Consider the following 19,582-nt stretch of genomic DNA (forward strand, 5'->3'; position numbering starts at 1 on the left):
CTTTGCTGAAGTACTGTGTAATGCTAAATGATATGCTTAATGAAGTAAAGTTGCTAACATTAAAAAAAGTATGATCTCATTTGATTTTTAGAGCAACTTTGAAAGCAAATGTTATTCCTAATTTGCAACTAAAAAGAAAAAAAGAGAGAAGAGAAGTAGTTTTATCTGGAGTCATAAAACCGGCAAGTGACAAAGTTGGTTGGGTTTCAGGCCTAGAGCCCTGTGCGGCCCAAGCCTGTATGCATTCCAGTCCATCAGATTTCCCAGTGCCACAGTGAGTGTTAAGGGAAGGGGTGCCTCTGTCCATTACTAATGTCTGCCACAGGGGTCAGGAGTCAGAAGCGAACCACATGTATAGACAATGCCTGTCACCTCCTGATACTTGATTTTTTTTTCTACACAGAGAATAGGGGGAAAAAAGCAAAAAGATCTGTGAAGTTCTACTCTGTTGTCTTTGCACACATTTTTCACTTCATTTCTCAATGAATGGAAAGTCCATGATTCATGCGAACACATATAAACTCCTAAGTAAAAGGGGACCCAAAGATTCGTCCCTGTCTCTCTCATCTGACAGCCGCTGTAAGATGGCCTGGAGCTGGTCTTCTGTTAGCGTTTCCAGCGGCGATGTGGCCAGGGACAGGGTGGGTATACCGGGGATGCCATCATTGGCTTCCCACTAAGCCCTAAGCTACAACCAACAGCCTTGATAACGTACGCATCTATGGTTGTAGTTCACATGTAACTATATAAATATATAAATGGAATGTGAGACGTGGTGCCGGGTGTCGAACCCGGGCTTCATGCCTGCTTAGCTGAGGCTCCGCCACTGAGCTATATCCCTGGCCGGAAGATACCATGTTTCCTTGAAATTATCAACATTTTTTTTTTTTTTTTTGCTCTGTAAGACATTTTACTAATTGTTTTTCCTATACGGCAGACACATTGTCCTGCCAACACACACGCCTCCATATCTGTCCATGGGAATGTTTCTTATAGAATCTTAGAGAAAACAGTTTTCCTGTTTGTTCAACATGATGGGGTTTCTGAGTAGCTCCAAAGTTGTTTTTCAAAAAAATTAAAATTTCACTATCCCGGGGTAAAAAGGACATAGGTTTATTCACGTCTAGTAAAACAAATTTCAGTTCCTTGGGCTCTTTGCCAGTTTTGATGGGATTCCCCGCCACCCTCTCTCGTGTTAGTTTTCAAAGCAGTGTTCAGGGATCATGGAGATGACGGGATCGGACGGGGTGATCTGGAGTACTGTGGGTCCAGTTGGAGCTGCAGCCACATTGTTTCTTCGAATGCCGGACTTGAACAGGTTGCGTCTTCTCATGGAATCAGGGTGTTTTCACGTCCTAAATGTGGGTAGAAACTGCCTTCAAGGTCATTTTAAGAGTAATCCACTTACCTAAGAGACAAGAGACCTGGGCTTTAATCTCCAATACCGTAAAAAAAATGAGCAAATAAGTAAAGAAAGAATAAGTGGACGGGATATATGAAGTGTCAACAAATAGTCATACCTTTTCTTTTCTTTTTTTTTTTAAATTAAAAAAATGGTTTTTTTTTTTGCTGGAGAGAGGGAACCAAGATGATGAACCCTTGTTGCCTTTGTAGAGAACCCAAGTTCACTTCCCAGCACCCACGTCAGGTGGCTGGCAACCACCTCTATAACTCCAGCTCCAGGGGATCTGATGCCTTCTTCTGTCCTCGGAGCATAGTAATTCCGGGTGCGCGCGCGTGCGCGTGCGCACACACACACACACACACACACACACACACACACACACACACACGGAGAAAGAGAAAGCTTATACGGTACAACATGGTCTTTTGCTGTATCACACCAGGCAATGGTTAAACCAAGTACATGAACCCTCCTCCCTCACATGCTGTGTCCTGCCTTTCTGCCTTCTCTTCTCTCTTTGCAACAAGGTCTTGCTACGTGACCTTGAGCTCCTGATCCCCCTGCCTCAGCTTTGGAGTACAGGGATTGCAGGTGTGTGCCACTAGGCCCAGTTACGTGGCTGTCCTTACAGACTTAGACTCAAGTCTCCGATCCGTTACAAGTCTCTACCTCACTGAATAAATGAAAATGAGACTTGAGGGAAGCACATTAAGTTGTAAAGCAAGATCTTCTGGTGAGAAGGTAGGCAGCGGGTGCCAAGTGTTAGCTTTCCTTCAGCTGCTACATTGAGTCATGTGAAGTTGTTTGTTTTCTGTGGGTTTTTTTTTCCCTTTTGAGGAATTTTTTTTTTTTAAAGAAATGCCTAAACCTCAGCTATATTTGAATTAAAATAACAAACTGTGTGTGGATTTGAGTTTGGGGTCAGGAAGAAAGTCTTGGAACAGTGGCAGATGCTTTGGTTCAGCGACGATGATGCCTGCACCCATTCATTTAAAGTCAATGGGAGGTGCACAATGCTGGCTGTGAATCACCTCCCGGAGAGATTATGAACTAAGAGAACCAAACCTTCTCTGGAGAAGGCCGAGATGCTGGGTCTCTTCACAGAGGCCTCATCCGGTGGTGGCCATGTGCTTCAGGATTTGTTGTCAATGAGCTGCTTGGCTGTGCCACATGGGCCAGTCATTGATGTCTGTCTGGCCTATTTGCATAACACATTAGTGATGAATCCTCTTAGGCAGCTTTGGTTGTAAGAGAGGGAAAACCCTAAAGGTGGTATGAAAATCACACAAACGTGTGTGGCACTCTGTACATTTTTAAGTGGCCTTTAGAGATTCTATTTTTATTTTTAATTATGTGTATGTATGTGTATCTGTTTATGTATATGTGCACCTGAGTGCCAGTGTCCAAGAGACAGAGATGTTGGATCCCCTGGAGCTAGAGTTATAGATAGTTGTGTGCTACCTAATAAGGGAACTGGGGATCAAACTCAGGTCCTCTGCAAGAACAGACGTCACTCAACTGCTGAACCATCCATTCATCTATCCCAAGCTCTGAGATTTTGATAGTGATGTTTAATTATAGACAAGGAAATACACTAGAACTCTCTCTCAGATAACAGAATGCCTCAGTGATTGACATTCTTCATAAAAATGTATTAGGCAAATATTGACTGCTTGTCTACTATGTGGCAGGCAGTGTTCTAGGCTCTGGGAGAAAACAACAAATAAAATAGACTACTACCCCCTCCACCCATGGTGTTATTGAGGAGGCCAAGTTTGATCTGAAATGTTAAGGAGGAAGACAGTAAGCTATGGAAATGTCCTGGGAATGGCCAACACCAAGGCTCTGAGATCAGAGCACCCTTGTCGTGTTGATGTGTCTGGAAAAGAGGATGGTCAGACTGTTGTCTTAGTAGGTGACAAGGTGGGACCCGCCATGGCTTCTTCCCTAGAAAGTACAGGCATACTATAAACCCACATGGTGCTCTTCTGTTTGTAAGGGTCACTGTGGCCTGTGTATTTATGGTGACCCCTAGGGAACAAGGTCTCAAGAAGGACATTTTCCTACTTTGATAAGTACAAACAGTTGGCTGACTCTCCAATAAAGTATATAAAGAATATGTATATTCAAAACAAAAACCCCCATAGGAATGGTTCATGTTGATCAAGCTGAAATCCAGTTTTCATTATGAATTTGTGCATTCAGCAGTTTTTGTTCACCACACGCTGTTCAGTAGGCATTATGTGAACCTCAAGGCACACTTAGTAATATGACACACAGACAAGATACAAGAGTTAAGATTAGTTTGGTTGATAGGAGTTCCCTAGAATGCTGCTTTGTTTTTAAACTAAATGTTGCCAGTCCTTGAAATTAAAATTTACCATATCTAAAACCAGAGTTTCTAAGAAACAACCTAACATTGAATTCTTTTACTCTTTCAGGTTAGTCACTCAGGATTGCATACTCTGCCATGTGGCATGATAGGTTTCTGGTTATTGAGGGTTGTACATCATCCATGAAGAGCAGAAGCACAGTGTGCCTGTCTGAAATGTGTCAAACACTGTGCTCAGTGTGGAAGGCATACAGATGATGGAGAGTACAGATGGTGGAGAGTGCGGATGATGGAGAGGACAGACAGATGATGGGGAGTGCAGATGGTGAAGAGTACAGATGACGGAGAGTGCAGATGACGGGGAGTGCAGATGATAGAGAGGACAGACAGATGATGGAGAGTACAGATGACGGGGAGTGCAGATGGTGGAGAGTGCAGATGATGGGGAGGACAGACAGATGATGGAGAGTGCAGATGATTGGGAGTGCAGATGATTGGGAGTGCAGATGACGGGGAGTGCAGATGACGGAGAGTACAGATGACGGGGAGTGCGGATGACGGGGAGTGCAGATGATGGAGAAGACAGACAGATGATGGAGAGTACAGATGATGGAGAGTGCAGATGGTGGAGAGTACAGATGACGGGGAGTGCGGATGACGGGGAGGACAGACAGATGATGACAGGGAGGACAGACAGATGACGGGGAGTGCACATCTTCCTTGAGCTCAGACTTCAGGTAGAGGTCACATGCCTATTGACGTCTACCAACTGCAGCTTCAACATAGGCCTTCCAGAGATCCAAGAAGGTGGATGAGTCACAGGGAGACACTATTTGTGGTTGTGTGAATGAGCATGGCCCTCACGGGCTCATGTATTTGAGTGTTTGATTCCCAGGTGGTGGCCTGCTTAAGAAGGACTAGGAGGTGTGGCTTTGTTGGAGGAGATGTGTCACTAGGGGATAGGCTTGTATGCCGGACCCAGTGTCCCTCTGCCTTGTGCTTGTGGATCAGGATGTAAAGCCCTCAGCTACTGCGCTAGTGCTATGCCTGTCTGCCCGCCTGCCTGCCGCCCTGGCACATCCACAGTGATGTGACTTCTTCCCACTAGGTCCTAATAAATATCTCCACTGAATGGCCACCAAACCTTTAACACATGGGCCTTGGGGATGTGCTTCTAACCATTAAAAATGTTCATGTTTTTATAGGATTAATATATACACATAAAGAGTCACAAAAAAATGTAGTGGGTTTTTTTTTTCATATATTCAGAGTTGTGCAGCCGCCCCCACGGATGTAGACCATGTCCGTTCTGCCACCTTTAGAAATCCTCGCCCATCAGCCCTTACTCTTCTCTCTCTCCCCCCCCAGCCCTCACCTCCCATTCTTTCACTTTCCGCCCTTAAAGACAACAGACGCAAGTGAAATTCTGTTTGTCCTCTTGTGTCTCCCTTCTCTACTTAGGCATGGTTCCAAGCTCCAATCACAACATGGTGTGTGCCATTTCCTAACTCTCGAACATTACCCTACTGAATAGATATTCAGCATTTTGAATATTCGTTAGTTGGTAGACAGTTGAATTATTTTCACTTTTTAGTTCTGACAAGTTTTGCTGCTGCAAAGATTTGAAGGCCCAGTGCTTTACCAGATCCAGTTATCATCGGGGGTTAATGACCCATGAATGGGTTTGTGTCTTTGTCATCAGTTAGCTGGTCCGAGTGAAGTCATTGGCCATTGATGGAGTTGGTGATCTCATATATGTAAACCCTGTGCAAACACACTTTGTGGATCTGTTGCTCATGGTCAGGCCTCTGGCATATGCCCACAGCTGGACCCCAGAGCCACAGCTGTGCCTACGATAGGACCTCATGAACTGGCAGAGAGGACAGGAAAACTCAACCCCCACACTACCACCACCCTGGAGCACATCACAGCCTGGTGGGAGCTTTGTTTGACGTAGGTGTCTGGCTCCCTAGCTCCCAGAGTCTCAGTATCTGAAGCAACTTTTAGAGACAGAAAGTGGGTGCGTGTCTGTTCCTGCCCTAACCCCATCCCCAACTCCATACAGTAAAAGGAAAACCATATGGGAGCTGTCAGTGAACATATGGGTGCGAGATAAAACATACTGGCGGAGAGAGACGGGCCTGGAGCACCCATCTGCTTCTTTGTTACTCGTCTGCCGGCTTCTTCGTGTGTTCTTTTTCCTCTCACCAATTTTATTCTGGGAAGACTGGATTCCCACCCCCCACCCACCCCCTATGATTTAATCTTGAATGATATAAATGATATTTTTTTTTTTTAAAAAAAAAAAACAGACCTCTCCTGAAATGATTTCTTGCTCAGATTTGCACCAGTATCCTCTGTGCCTCATTGGGCAGCAGGACTTGGGTGATAACAAATGCAATGGCCAGCCAGGGTGAAAGAGCAAGAGGAGGACAAAGGTTAGATGTCACCCAGACCCGAGGATGCTCAGGGTCCTCAGTGATGGGATGGCGGCCTCAGAGAGGCGGTCTCTGTGGACCTGTTTGAAATCTTTGAAGGGTGATGCTCCTCTGGCTCAAAGTTTGTACCAGAATGGCCCTGGGATATAGGACACAGAGTTATATTGTTGTTTTCCAGAGTCTTACTAACATAGTTCAGGACATTCTTAATGGGTTAAGCTATGTCAGCTCCTAGGAACTAGCATGGCACCCCGTGGTATTGTTGTGGCTTCTAGAGTCCTTCTCAGTAACAGCGAGGTGGGGGTGCCGAATCTCCGCATGCCTTGTGTGTAGTGTGCCACCTCCCTCCACAGATGTGTTTAGCTGTCTGGTGTGAATCCTCCCCGCATTCCCCAGAAGACCTAGGGAATGGGTGCCTCCTCACTGGAAGGCCATCCCACGCTTGCTCCTAATTACAAAATTATCCCTTAGGCGGTTCAGGCAGGCTTTCACAGCGGCCATTAACTATGATGGATATCCTTGTTTGAATGGCTGGACTTTACGGGCAGCCTCGCCGTGTGTTTAATAAGGTGAAGGTGCATCCAGAAGAGGCTGTCAAAAAAAGTTGGGTGTGGACGGTGAAGATTAGCACCTAATTTGCTGTCCTTTGGTAATGAGAGTTTGCCAGGAGAAGGCTGATTGTCCAAACTGCGTTCCTTCCGGCACTGGCACCTCAAACTGTTGGCCTGCTTTCTCTAGATGCTACTTTAAAAGGACAGCTATGGATTCTATGTGTTCTTAAATGTCTGCATCACACCTACCCATAGGCCTCCATGGCATCACACTGATATTTAGTAGTCTCTTATGTTCAAACCTGAGCTTTTCCTGGCCTTTCCCTGTGGTCTGAATGGGATGACCATTCATGTGTTTGTCTCATTCACCCAAAGCATCAAGCAAGGTTGGATGATTGATATCTTCAGTGTCTTGGTCCAGGAAGGTACAGCTAAACACACCATGTGTGAGTTAGAATGTCTTCCAAGCTGTCAGTTACAGGGCAGGACGCTTTGTCATTATAGAAGCTGGGGGTTGCGTCTCAATGTCAATCACATGACCCTACCAAGATCCAGGATTCCATGTGCTACAATCTGCTTGATTGCACCTTTGCCAAGAAACCAAATACCATCTATACCAATCCTGTGGCTGGCTCCCCAAAAAAAGTTATTCAGCTTTTCCAGAGAAATGCATTTCGGTACTTATCATTAGGAAATTAAATTTCAGTTTCCCAAATCCAGTTTGCAACACGTATATTCCTTCAGGGATATAGTTTGTAAGTTGAGGACTCCTGTGGGTTTTTTGTTTGTTTGGGTTTTTTTTTTTATTTTTTTATTTTTTTTGGTTTTACTCTGGATGCCAGGACAGATGATTAAACTTGGGGTGAGTTTTACTCTGTTCCTTTGTAGTGGAGCCCAGTGGAACATTTATAGCCAGAGTAGAAGCTCTAGAAATCCAACTCAGCTGGCACCTATCCTGCATCAGATTTAAAGACCCGTGTCGGGAGGTTACTCATTGATTTCATGAGGAAACTGATCTGTTTCTTTCCATATTTGAAATCCCTAATTGTGGGAGTTCTTTTTTCTTAATTAAACTACTTAGCCTTATTAAATTTATTTGTAATAAACCTATACTTTTCCAATTATGATTCTTCTAAATAGGGTTTTCAGTTAGGGATAATTTCTCTTATCAATTACGCAGTATTAGGTATGAAATACCTAATATGAGGGACGTCATTTAAAACCCTGACAGCTGCTCTATAATATCGATATTCTCTCCTTTAAAGATGAGGACACCGGTGATCAGAGAGTTAAATAGTTTCCTTAAGCGTCACAAAGCTAGTTATGATGAATTTGGACCTTTGAGATCAAAACTGGGCTTAATCACTCTAGTGCAGGCAGAGGACTCCATCAGATTTAGCTTCTGACTTTGAAATTTCCAAGCCATTTGCCTTTTAAACCTTTGAAAACTCCCAGCCCTTAATAATCTCTGATATTAAGGGGATGTGATTTCAAAACAAAGGCATCCAGAGGGCAGGGCAGCCCTGGTACCTCCATCCACATTGTCGATCACCTGGTAGACATTTTTTCCGTAATGCCTGTATGATGGGCCAACTTCTCACATCATTGATGTTGTAGAAATCACCCTCATGTTTTGGCCCATGCATGGAATCGGCTTAAGGTGACTTTTGACAGACAGGAAAGCCACACAGACATTTCTGGAGGTGAACATTGAAGGTCTCCCTCTCCCCAGTCTCACTCCAGCATCCTTCTGGGCTGAGGATTCCCTCCGTGAATTCCACCCGCTGCTTATTGGATTCTTTCTCCGTGTTCGCTGCCCTCTGCCTCAGTGGACGTCGCTTCCTGCTTTCTGCCGTTCTGCTAGAGAAGAGATCCCCTCCCGGACACTCACAAAAACCCTCCTGTAAAGCCCCAGCTCTCAATGCCCTGCTTTCCCAACTCCGTCGCCTCATTGTTCTCCATAACCTGTGGTAGGCTTGATAATGAATGCCTTGCCCTAAGGATGTGCACGCCCGAGGTCGCCAGAATGAGTCACCTTGGGATGAGTTTCAAGATCTTGAGATGAGCTGGTTTTTCTGGATTATCTGGGTGCGCCCGGTGCACCAGGTGGGCCTTTAGAAGAGGGGTACAGAGGGCTTCATGAGGATGTGATGGTGCAGGTGGGAATGGTTTGGATCCCCGCCCAGCCGTGGGAGCAGGCTCTAGAAGTCAGAGGAGGCTAAGGGATGGATTCTCCCGGGAAGCCACCTCGCCAGCCACCCTCACAGCACTTCCATTCCAGACCTGTGCTGGTTTGTTTTATCTTCGTGACACCAACTGGAGTCACTCGGGAGAGGGTCCACACTTGGGGAATCGCTTCCATGGGCGTGTCTCTGGAGGATTTTCTTCATTAACGGTTGATTGGAAAGGGCCCAGCCTCCAGCCCAGTGTGGGCGCTGCTGTCCACTGTCGGCATGCATGTATTCCTGGGTTCTATAAGAAGGCAGGCTGAGCGAACCATAGGGGGCAAGCAGTAAGCAGCTCCCCTCCAAGGCCTCTGCTTCAGCTCCTGCCTCCGGGTTCCTGCCTCCAGTTCTCGCCCTGACTTCCCTTGATGTTGGACTCTGACCTGTAGGCGGAAATGACCCTTTCCTCCCCAAAGTTAGCTTTGATTAATGTTAGTGCATACTTCAGAATTTCACCTCCATGGCAGAGTCATCATCTTGTAAAGTTTTTCTTCTAAGTTAACATTTGTTAGCAATTGTTCCTTCGATAAGAGTGAGGTGTGATTTTTTTTTGGGGGGGGGGGCTGTTGGAGGAAAATTTAATGAGAACTTTCTTTAAAATCGTTACTGTTAAATCCATGTAGAATTTCCGTGTGAAGTCACCTGGTGTATCTAATTATAGCGCTGCTGAAATAGACAAAATTGGTTTTTTTCCCTCGTCAACAGGTTTGTGAGAATAGCCCCAAGGTTATTTTCCTGTTTTCTTTGTTCCACAGCAGAAGTTGCTGAGGGAATAGACTGAGTCTTGGTATTAATTTGTCTCTGCAGGGGTGGTGCAGATGTTGTCGGAATTGAGAAAATAGGAAGCTAAGGGTTGTGGAAACCTCTGTTTCCTGTTTGGGGGCGGGGGGACAAAGAGAAAAAAAAAATCAAAGAAACAAAACCATTGACTGCCTTTACCATGCCTGACCTTGGAAGCCAGCTTCACCTGCTCATCTGGTGACCACGGGCAAGTTCTCAGCCTGCCTTTGCCTCAGTTGACTGAGCTGTAGAACAAGATAATAATGAAAGTCCTCGCCTCCCTCGGAAGAGCCGTGAGACGTTGATTGAGTCCTTATAGCATAGGATGGTGCCGAGCCGGTTTGTACTCACTGACGTTCAGCGTTCAGTGAGAGACTACTGCTGTGGTTACCACTTTGAATGAGAATGTAAATCTCCCATGTGCATCCTTCCCACATTCACTCCTTTCCGTGGTCCTACCGTGTGGATATTTTATTATGCCTGTTTGAGTTCCTCAGAGACTCTGGTATTTAAGGACAGTTCTGGGAATGGCATCTAGAGATCTCTTGCTTCCCAGTGTGTCCTTTCCCACAGCCCGAGAGACGGGCCTTCAGAAGCCTCTACCCTGTGGTGTGCATTGAGGCCTGAGTCCCTCCTGACATCGAGGTCTCCTCTTTACACTGTACTCAGGAAATAGCTCACCAGTGGTTACTTGTGGGTAGCTTGTGGGCATGTTTATTTTAACTTGACCCCCAGTAGACTTGAAATGTTAACAGTTCCTAGTGGAAGGCTAACGCTGTATTAAAATGATAATGTCCTCCTCTGTCTTATTGTGTTTGAGGCTCAACTGTACCTCTGTCCAGCGTGTGACCCTGAGTCTGTGCCCTGCTGTATAATGAGAGTCATATTACTTCACTCCTAAAACAAGGAACCGGCTCAGTTGAGGCCTTGAAACTGTTTTTAGATTCGGAATGTGTCATCTTGCTAACTTTCAGCCAGTTTAGGGATAAAATAATCAGCTTCAGAGCCATGCAGAAATGGACTGAAAGGGACTTCTGTCTCTTAATGTCCTGTGGCCTTTGTCCACTTGTTAAAGCATTCCTCATCCGCAATGTAGAGCTGTTGACCTGTATATTGGGGACTGTTGAAGCTTGAGAGTGACATCCTCGGTGGGGGGTTGGGGGGACCAGTGCTGGTGATGCTGGTGTTTGGGAAACGTCACCAATGTAGCTCAGTGGCATCAGGTCTGCCACACGAGAACATGGTTTATGAGTAAGTTAGTAGGTGCTAGAAACTCTCATGGATGGGATCTCACTGGGGCTTGGCACATTAGAAAATCAGTTGGTTCGATTTTTTTTTTGTTTGTTTGTTTTTTCAAGACAGGGTTTCTCTGTGTAGCTTTGTGCCTTTCCTGGAGCTCACTTGGTAGCCCAGGCTGGCCTCGAACTCACAGAGATCCACCTGGCTCTGCCTCCCGAGTGCTGGGATTAAAGGCGTGCGCCACCACCGCCCGGCTTCGATTTTTTTTTTTTTAAGATTCATTTATTTAGTTAATTAGTTTGCATGTGTGGTTTTGGGTTTTTTTGTTTGCTATTGTTTTATTTGAGGTAGAGTATTACAGTGACCCCTTGGCTAGCCTAGAGCTTACTCTGTAGGCCAAGGTGACCTTGAACTTGAATCAAACCTCCTGCCTCTGCCTCTGGAATGTTAGGATTACAGGCCATGCCACCATGCCCAGCTAGAAAAATATCTGTAAAGAAATGAGGTTGAGGTGGAGCACGTGGCTAGCATTTGCAAGGTCCTGCCTGGGTTTAACCCCCAGTGCACAAAAGAAATTGGAAAGGAAGGGTTAAAATCTCTAGGAAGCGACAGAAAACCAAAGGGTCCTCTCTCGAGATGATTTTCTGTTTCTAATGTACGTGTCTGCTTTTTGCATTTGCCCCCTTCAATTCTGCAGCATAAGATTATTCTTAAGTTAAGAGAGTCATTCGTGTTTATTAAATCACAGCCGGTGACCAGACCACGTGAACAGTTGTGTCCTTTCGGATGAGCATGTTCAAATGAATGATGGAAAGATAAACGTGCATTTTAATAGGTGTGAGCACCACTCCAAAATGAAATTGGGATCATGCTTTAGAACTCACAGAAGTATGGATCCTCGGGAGATATATGAAGGTGCCTGAGGACTGAGAGACATAATAATGTAATACTAATAACAGTGTGTTCCCTTACTGAACATTTTCCTGTGACACTCTGCATTTGAACTTTTCATATGCACCGCACAGTTTAATCCTCATAGCAATTTAATGAGATTGTTTTCAATTACATTTTAATTAGTTATTAACTAAATGACTCAAGGTGGGACTCAGAATTTTAAACTTGTGCTTTCAGAGGAAAATCCCAGTTATGGTAAGAGGAATCTTTGCTCATCTGGGGAAACAAAGGCCTTCACAGAATTGTGAGCACATTCATAGTGAACCAGGTTTTCTCAGCTGTGAGCAGCCACATAAATCTAAACCGCTCCCCATGTCCGGATTTTATTTCCAGGGTCTCTTTTAATGAGGTGACTTGGGGGTGTGAGAAAGAATGGGGATACTTTTGATTATCTTTGTGCTCATTTTGACTTGAGGTGGACGGCCTAAGAGAAGAAGGTGTGCGTGCGGGCGCCAATCAGGGAGAGGTCTGTCCAGTGACAGTAGCCGGTGTTACTGGAGTGCAGTTCTAAAGACGGTGAGTCAGCCGGCCTCTGTGCTGTGAGTAAGGAGTGTGACGGCTGCCTTCCTTACCGGCTTCCATTCTCAGGCTACGGTGTCAGGTTCAGTCTGGAGGAGGTTTCATGCGTGCATACTCATAACTTCCGTATAGCCATCAACCTTTCTGTTCTAGTAAGAACTTGCACGTTTTCTTCTCAAGGGTTGTCGTATGTTCTAGTCTTTTCCTAGTTGGCTAGCTTTGTCCCATATGTGTGTGTGTGTGTGTGTGTGTGTGTGTGTGTGTTATATATACATATATACACATATATACATATATATTTAAATATATATTTAAGTCATGTGTGTTCACACACATGTGGAGGTCAGAGGACAGCTTGGGAGGGGTGGTTCTCTCCTTCTACCACGTGGGGCCCAGGGATTGAATTCAGATCATCAGGCTTGGCGGCCAAGTTCCCTTATCCACCGAGCCATCTCACCAGGCCTGTCCCATATCTTGAGTACACATCAAACAGTCTTTGGGAAGTCTGGTGTCCAATGTAATAATCGCTTCATCCTTCCCCTGAGCTCTCGGAGGAGGGCAGTGCCATAGCTTGTGCATCTTTACACTTAAAACAAGTAGCGTGGGTCCTGTTGAGCTAGTGGTGGATGGGCGTTTGTTTTAGTACAGGAGACTTTTCTAGACGGGAGCTGACTGGTGGGGCAGAGGTGGCTGCTATGAGCTACGGAGAATTCCAAGCAGGTGTAGATACGGGGGAATTTGACCGCTAGGCGGGAGCTAGGTCCCACAGATGTCCAAGAATTGTCAATGTGAGGCTCTGTGATTCTTCTGTTTCTCACTTCCATCCAGAGAGGGAAGACTGAAAACCAGAACCACAGGTGTTAGAGGGAGGACTAAAAAGTTAACCAGCACCACGGATGTTCTCGGGGCCTCTGTTAGTGATGATGGTTAACAAGTTGTTCCAATACGGGGTTAGCATCAATGGTACATATTCAAAGAAGTAGTTACGGTAAGAAGCCCTCAAGCCATCATCCGGATTTCAGCCAAACCAGGGAGAGCAAATGCCTGAGTAGAGACTTTTGGAGTGTCTTAAGTACAGGGGAACCAGTGTGAAAAGTTTTATGTAAGTTAAGTCCCTCCAAGTTACAAATAAGTTTACTTAAAAGTCAGAAAGTAATAGACAACCTAAATTCCAGACTTCTGGATTCTCATTAAAAGTAACAAAAATTAAAACAAACAGACCGACAAACAAACAACAACAACAAACAAAAAACCTCTGACATGACTGCATGAAGCCCTTTACATACCAGCTATCACCTAGAGCTTGGTGGCCAGATGAGGCACATCCCCCAACTAAGTCACAGTCATTCCTGTCCCTTGTGATTTCATACTCTGCCTGTTTCTCTCCTCTCGAAAGCATCTGGCCTCCGAAGAGGGCCGAGTCTGTGACCCTGGCTTTATCTGTAATGCTCACAAGCAGGTCTCAGACAACTAGTAACTATTAGTTCCATCCCACAAGGGGAATCACTACGCCGTGTGAATTATTTCGTTGGATCTGGGCAGCGCCTTCCGCCTTCGGGACCATCCCGGGGAGCCCCCTGAGTAACCACAGCAAAGAAGAAGAATGCATTCATCGTGTGCTGCTCTGCTGGCATCCAGAGAGCCCTGGTCTAGCGGACAGGGCTTGAAGGGCCCCGCAGACTGCTCGCTCGCTCACTCAGCTCAGCTCAGCTCAGGGTTACTTGGCACCCGAGCTGTTAGAAGCATCCAGTGGGGGTGGGCAGCAGGCGCCACGCCATCCATTCAGAGAGCCTTCTGAATGCCGGCAGCCAAGAGAACATCAGCCGCGCCTGTGAGGAGTGTGGGCTCCTGCCAGAAACATCTAAACTTCAAAGGGGGGAAAAAAACCAACTCCATACTGTGGGCTGATGTGCAAAGCGCTTGGTGTTACTGAATTGGGCCCGTTCGTAGTAAAAGAAGAGGGCATGAAGCATCCTGTTGGACTCTACCTGTACTTGACTGTCTTCCACTCTGCCTCTGGGGTTGCCAAGACTAGTCAGAAGCCAGGGGAGTTGAATTCACAGTCGCGAACGGAAGATGAATACAAAGAATTCCTGTTTGGTCCTAGAGGCGCCATAGATGTAGGGCTCGGCCTTGGAAGATAACGGGTGCCTCTTAGGGCAAATTGTATTAAAATTGAAGCTGCAACTTGATCAATGTTACTTATAAACTAGATTATTAAAGGGGTTGAAAGTGGGGCCAGGGGCATCTTGTAACCAACCAAGTAGCTTCTATGTGTGACCTTGACATCTGATTCCCACACTGGCCCAGAACTGAAGTCTAAAACCTGGAATTTGGTCAAAGCATGGGCAGACTGAAGCCCCACCCCCTCCCCGAGTAGTCCCTCAGACAGCCAGGTCTGATGTGGTGACTTTGCCACACTTTTATCACCTGTGTTGGCTTCCTTTTTTAACCCACCCCTTTTTTTCCTCAAATGACCTTTCTACATTCTCCAGCTCTCCGGCAACTCTTACCCTTCTTGGCTTTTTCTCGTTTCTCTTTTCCTGATCTCCGTTTGTCCTTTCTCCAGTCTGTGGGCACGCTGTCTCCTGTTTTTTCTTGTTACGTCTTCCCCCTCTCACCCACAACACGGGGACCTTAACAGAGTGGAGTGCACGGGCAGAGAGCCAGTGAAGAGAGAGGAGACGAACATGTTGTGCTGAGAGAGTAGCTGGGGGAGCAGTGATGGGAACTGGCTGGTATTTGGGATTTAGATCTGGAATGTTCTTTCTGGAGTAGTCCATTCAGCTGTCGTCCGTGCCTCTGATCAGTGGGTTTTTATCGACAAGTCCCTTCCAGGTAAGAGGAGTTGTGTAACAGAGTAGGTGTGGAGGGGCCATAGCATTAATGTAGTTGACTCTGACTAAGGGTTTACAAAGAAGTTAATGTGTAAGATTAGACAAAGGCTAACGTTAACGTAGTGTTTTCGGAATGCTGTTTGGTGGCAAAGATTTAGTGGTTCAGTGGATTTACATCTTGTAGGATGCAGGCCTTTACAAAGCCCAGCGCAGGCTGAGCATGGTAGTGCAGACCTGTATTTACAACCCAGCTGAGGCAGGAGGATCCTGAGTTTGAGGTTGGCATGGGCCACACCCAAGAGCCCTTGTGTCAAAAAAGAACAGTGGTGTGTGTGTGTGCATGCAAAAAAGTAAATCTTAAATTGAATAGATTGTAAATAAGTAGCAAATAAGTAGCAGGTACCAGGTAGCTATTTAATATCATTTTAATTTAACCCATTTTAATTCAGATTTGAAATGTAATTATATTGAAACAGAAACCAATTTTTTTATTCATCTATTTACATTCCGGCCATAGCCTCCCCCACATCCTTCCTTCCCAGTCCCTCCCCCCTCCCCCCTTTAATCTGCCATTCCTTTCTTCTTCTGTCCAGATAAGGGCAGGTCTTCCATGAGTATCAACAAAACATGGCCGATCAAGTTGCAGTAAGACTAAGCACCTCCCCATGATTAAGGCTGGGCAAGGCAACCCAGTATGAGGAGGAGGGTCCTAAAAGTCAGTAAAAGAGTTGGAGACAGCCCCTGTTCCCGCTGTTAGGAGTCCCATAAGAGGACCAAGCTACACAACTGTAACATACATGCAGAGTGTCTAGTCAGTCCCATGCTGGCTCCCTGGTTGTTGGTTCAGTCTCTGTGAGCCCCTATGAGCCCAGGTTAATTGATTGTGTGAGCCTTCCCGTGGTGTCCTTGACTCCTCTGGCTCCTACGCTCCTCTTTCCTCCTCCACAGGATTCCCAAACTCCGCCTAATGTTTGGCTGCATCTGTTTCCATCAGTTGCTGGATAATGCCTCTCTGATTACAATTGGGTCAGGCACCAAACTGGTCCCAGGAGATGGCCAGTTTGGGCTACTTATCCTCTGTTGCTAGGAGTCTAAGCTGGGGTTCTCCCTGCAGACAACTGGGAGGTTCCCCTGCACCAGGCTTCCACCCATCCCCAAAATGCACTCCCAGCAGTCTCCCTCAGCAATCTCCTTCTGTGCCCCACCCCCAACCTGATTACTCATGTTCCCATCCCCACCCTGTCCTCAGTCCACTCATGAAATATCTGTTTCCCCTTCCTAGGGAGATCTGGGTGTCCCTCCATAAGCCCTCCTTGTTACCTAGTCTCTCTGGGTCTGTGGATTATCGTTATCCTTTATTTTACCACTAATATCTACTTATGACAGAGTGCACACCATGTTTTTCTTTCTGAGTCTGGGTTATCTCACTCAGGATGATTTTTTTTTCTAGTTCCATCTATATGCCTTCAAATTTCTTGGTGTCCTTGTTCTTAACAGCTGAGTAATACTCCATTGTGTAAATGTACCATATATTCTTTATCCATTCCTTGGTTGAGGGACATCTAGGTTGTTTCCAGGTTCTGGCTATTACAAATAAAGCTGCTATTCACATAATAGTTAAGCATGTGTCCTTGTGGTATGATTGAGCATTCCTTGGGTGTATGCCCAAGGATAGCTGAGTCTTGAGGTAGACTGATTACCAGTTTTCTAAGAAACCGTCACACTGACTTCCAAAGTGGCTGTACAAGTTTGCACTCCCACTAACAGTGGAGGACTGTTCCCCTTGCTCTGCATCCTCTCCAGCATGAGCTGTCAGTTGTGTTTTTGATCTTAGCCATTCTGACAGGTGTAAGATGGAATCTCAGAGTCGTTTTGATTTGCATTTCCCTCATGGCTAAGGATGTTAAACATCTCCTTAAGTGTTTCTCGGCCATTTGAGATTCTTCTGTTGAGAATTCCCTGTTTAGATCTATGCCCCATTTTTTAATTGGATTATTTGTTTTGTTGATTTCTAGTTTCTTGAGTTCTTCATGTATTTTGGATATTAGCCTTCTATCAGTGCTGGGGTTGGTGAAGAACTTCTCCCATTCTGTAGGCTGCTGTTTTGTCCTATTGACATTGTCCCTTGCCTTATAGAAGCTTTCTAGTTGCATGAGGTCCCATTTATTAACTATTAATCTTAGTGCCTGTGCTATTGGTGTTCGGTTCAGGAAGCTGTCTCCTGTGCCAGTGTGTGAAGGCAATTTTTATGACATTGTAGTACTTATAAATTCTTTCATTCTGTATCCTCAGTATTCTGATAAGCACATTTCATTCACACTGCTCTTTCTCTTCTAAATAAGTATAACACAGTGTTAAGAATCTGTTGTCCAATAAATGGAAAAGAAAGGAAAAAGAAATAATTTAAAAGAAAAAGAATTTGTTGTCCATAATTTGGCAGGAAGTCTCATTTCATTTTTGTAGACAAGTTAGAACTAATTAGTTATAATTTCATTAGTTAGAACATTCTATAGCTTTCATGTATAACATGTGAATAATCAGCATTCGCTTCCAAATCATTAAATAAGTAAATAGAGGCATTCCCTATAACTAGTGAGTGAAGAGCTAAGTAGGATGCCATTCTGCATCATGCTAGGGTATTTGCTCTTGAATCCCTTAATCTGTGGACCAGCCTGCTCTACTGGTTAGCTTTGTTGATACAGTGACCATGTGCCTGAAAGACACAACCTAGACCAGTAAGGTTTATTCGACTGACAATTTCAGAGGTGTCAATCATCATGGTGGGAGGGCCTGGTGGGGTAGAACAATTTACATCCTGGCGCTGGGGAGCAGAGAAATGGGTACAGAAAGAAGCCAGGGGAAGATGTAGGACACATTCCCGTGACCTCCTTCCTCCATTGAGGCTCCGCTTCCTCCCTCTGGCCACGTCCCAATAAGGACATCATATTATGAATCCATCAAGGAACGAATCTGCTCCTTAGGTCAGAGCTCTCAGGATCAAAGCATCTTTGGGGAGAGCATCCCAGACTCACCCAGGGGTACACTTTCCTACTCACTAGGGTATCTCGACATAGTTACGTTGACAATTAAATTAACCATGACACCAGCCTGCATTGCCACCGTCCAATCCAGAGCAAAATGTCATCGTGTTGTAATACCTTCACCCCTCCAGACCCTCCACCCCAACCTTTGTCCCACCTTGGAAAATGGCAGCTTTTCAGTTGGGGGCAAAGTCGGAGCCTTCTCTCTCTCACCTGGGCAGCATTTACCGTTCCTTTATGCATTCTCTTCTCCTGCTTCTTTCACAGGGCTCATTGCATTTATTGCACTAAAATGCAAGTTAGAGAAACCTCAGTAGCGCGTCTCCCAGCTGCAGACCAGCGACTAGTCCAAAGGCCCCAAGGCAGGGTTTTCTCTTTATGTCTCCAGAACCCTGAACCTGGAGGTACTCAGTGATGTCACCGGAGCAGCACAAGTATTTTTACCTTTGGTCGTTCCGTGTTAAGTAGACCTTGCTCAGTGACCATTATTGAATGGAATCTGTCTTCCTGTTCTTTGTGGAGAAGCTAGGCGTCCGTGAAGAGCCATAAGTACACTTGTCATTGAGTTTTCTTATCTCTAAAGATGAGTTTTCTGCTCTGGTACTTTGTAGAGATAAGAGTGAACAGACTATTCTTGAAAATCTAACAAACATAGGTGATGTTCTGTTTTTGCCAGGACCTACAACATCTTTAACAAGCAAGTTTTTGTGACGTGAAGGCTGACACCTAGCTGTGTGCAGTTTGTCTTCACTCTTCTCAGAAGGGCTGGTGACAGCAGGCACTATGTCTTGATGGTGACAGAGTGGGGGTAGGAATTCCTCAGTGACTTAAGTCGGGAGCAGGATGCTGATACATGGCTCTTACACCCACTACCACAAGTGTACAGATGTCTTGACTAGAAAGTGGAGCAGTAAAGCACTGTATACTGCCAAGTAAAACCAGCAGCCGATTCCACAGGGGTTTTCTTAAGCATCAGGCAGCTTTCCCTCCAGTGGACTCTGAAGCTTGAATGAGGAACCCAACCTTGAGCATCCTGTCAGTTCACTGCTAATGCCAAAACAACATTTGAGGGATGGGAGTGTGCCCCCTCCCATATCCCCTCCTACCCCACCCAGTATGCCCATCCCAGGGTCCTTCTCTTCTTCAGGAATTTCTGCGACTTCAGTTTCTGCGGTGGTTAACAGTGAGGCTACCACAGCAGCATCCAGCAAAGCAGTTCTTACAACCCATTTGGGGTCCGTGATCCCCATTCCCACCACGG

At 45.6% G+C, this 19,582-nt stretch overlaps 1 protein-coding gene across 4 annotated transcripts in view; it reads left to right on the forward strand.

Moving 5' to 3' along the window:
• Window positions 1-19,582, forward strand: part of Srgap1 (SLIT-ROBO Rho GTPase activating protein 1) — a 279,322-nt gene that overhangs the window by 97,780 nt on the left and 161,960 nt on the right. The gene's annotated exons all lie outside the window — the stretch shown is intronic.

Source organism: Peromyscus maniculatus, chromosome 18, assembly GCF_049852395.1.
Source record: "Peromyscus maniculatus bairdii isolate BWxNUB_F1_BW_parent chromosome 18, HU_Pman_BW_mat_3.1, whole genome shotgun sequence".
Lineage (NCBI taxonomy): Eukaryota > Metazoa > Chordata > Mammalia > Rodentia > Cricetidae > Peromyscus > Peromyscus maniculatus.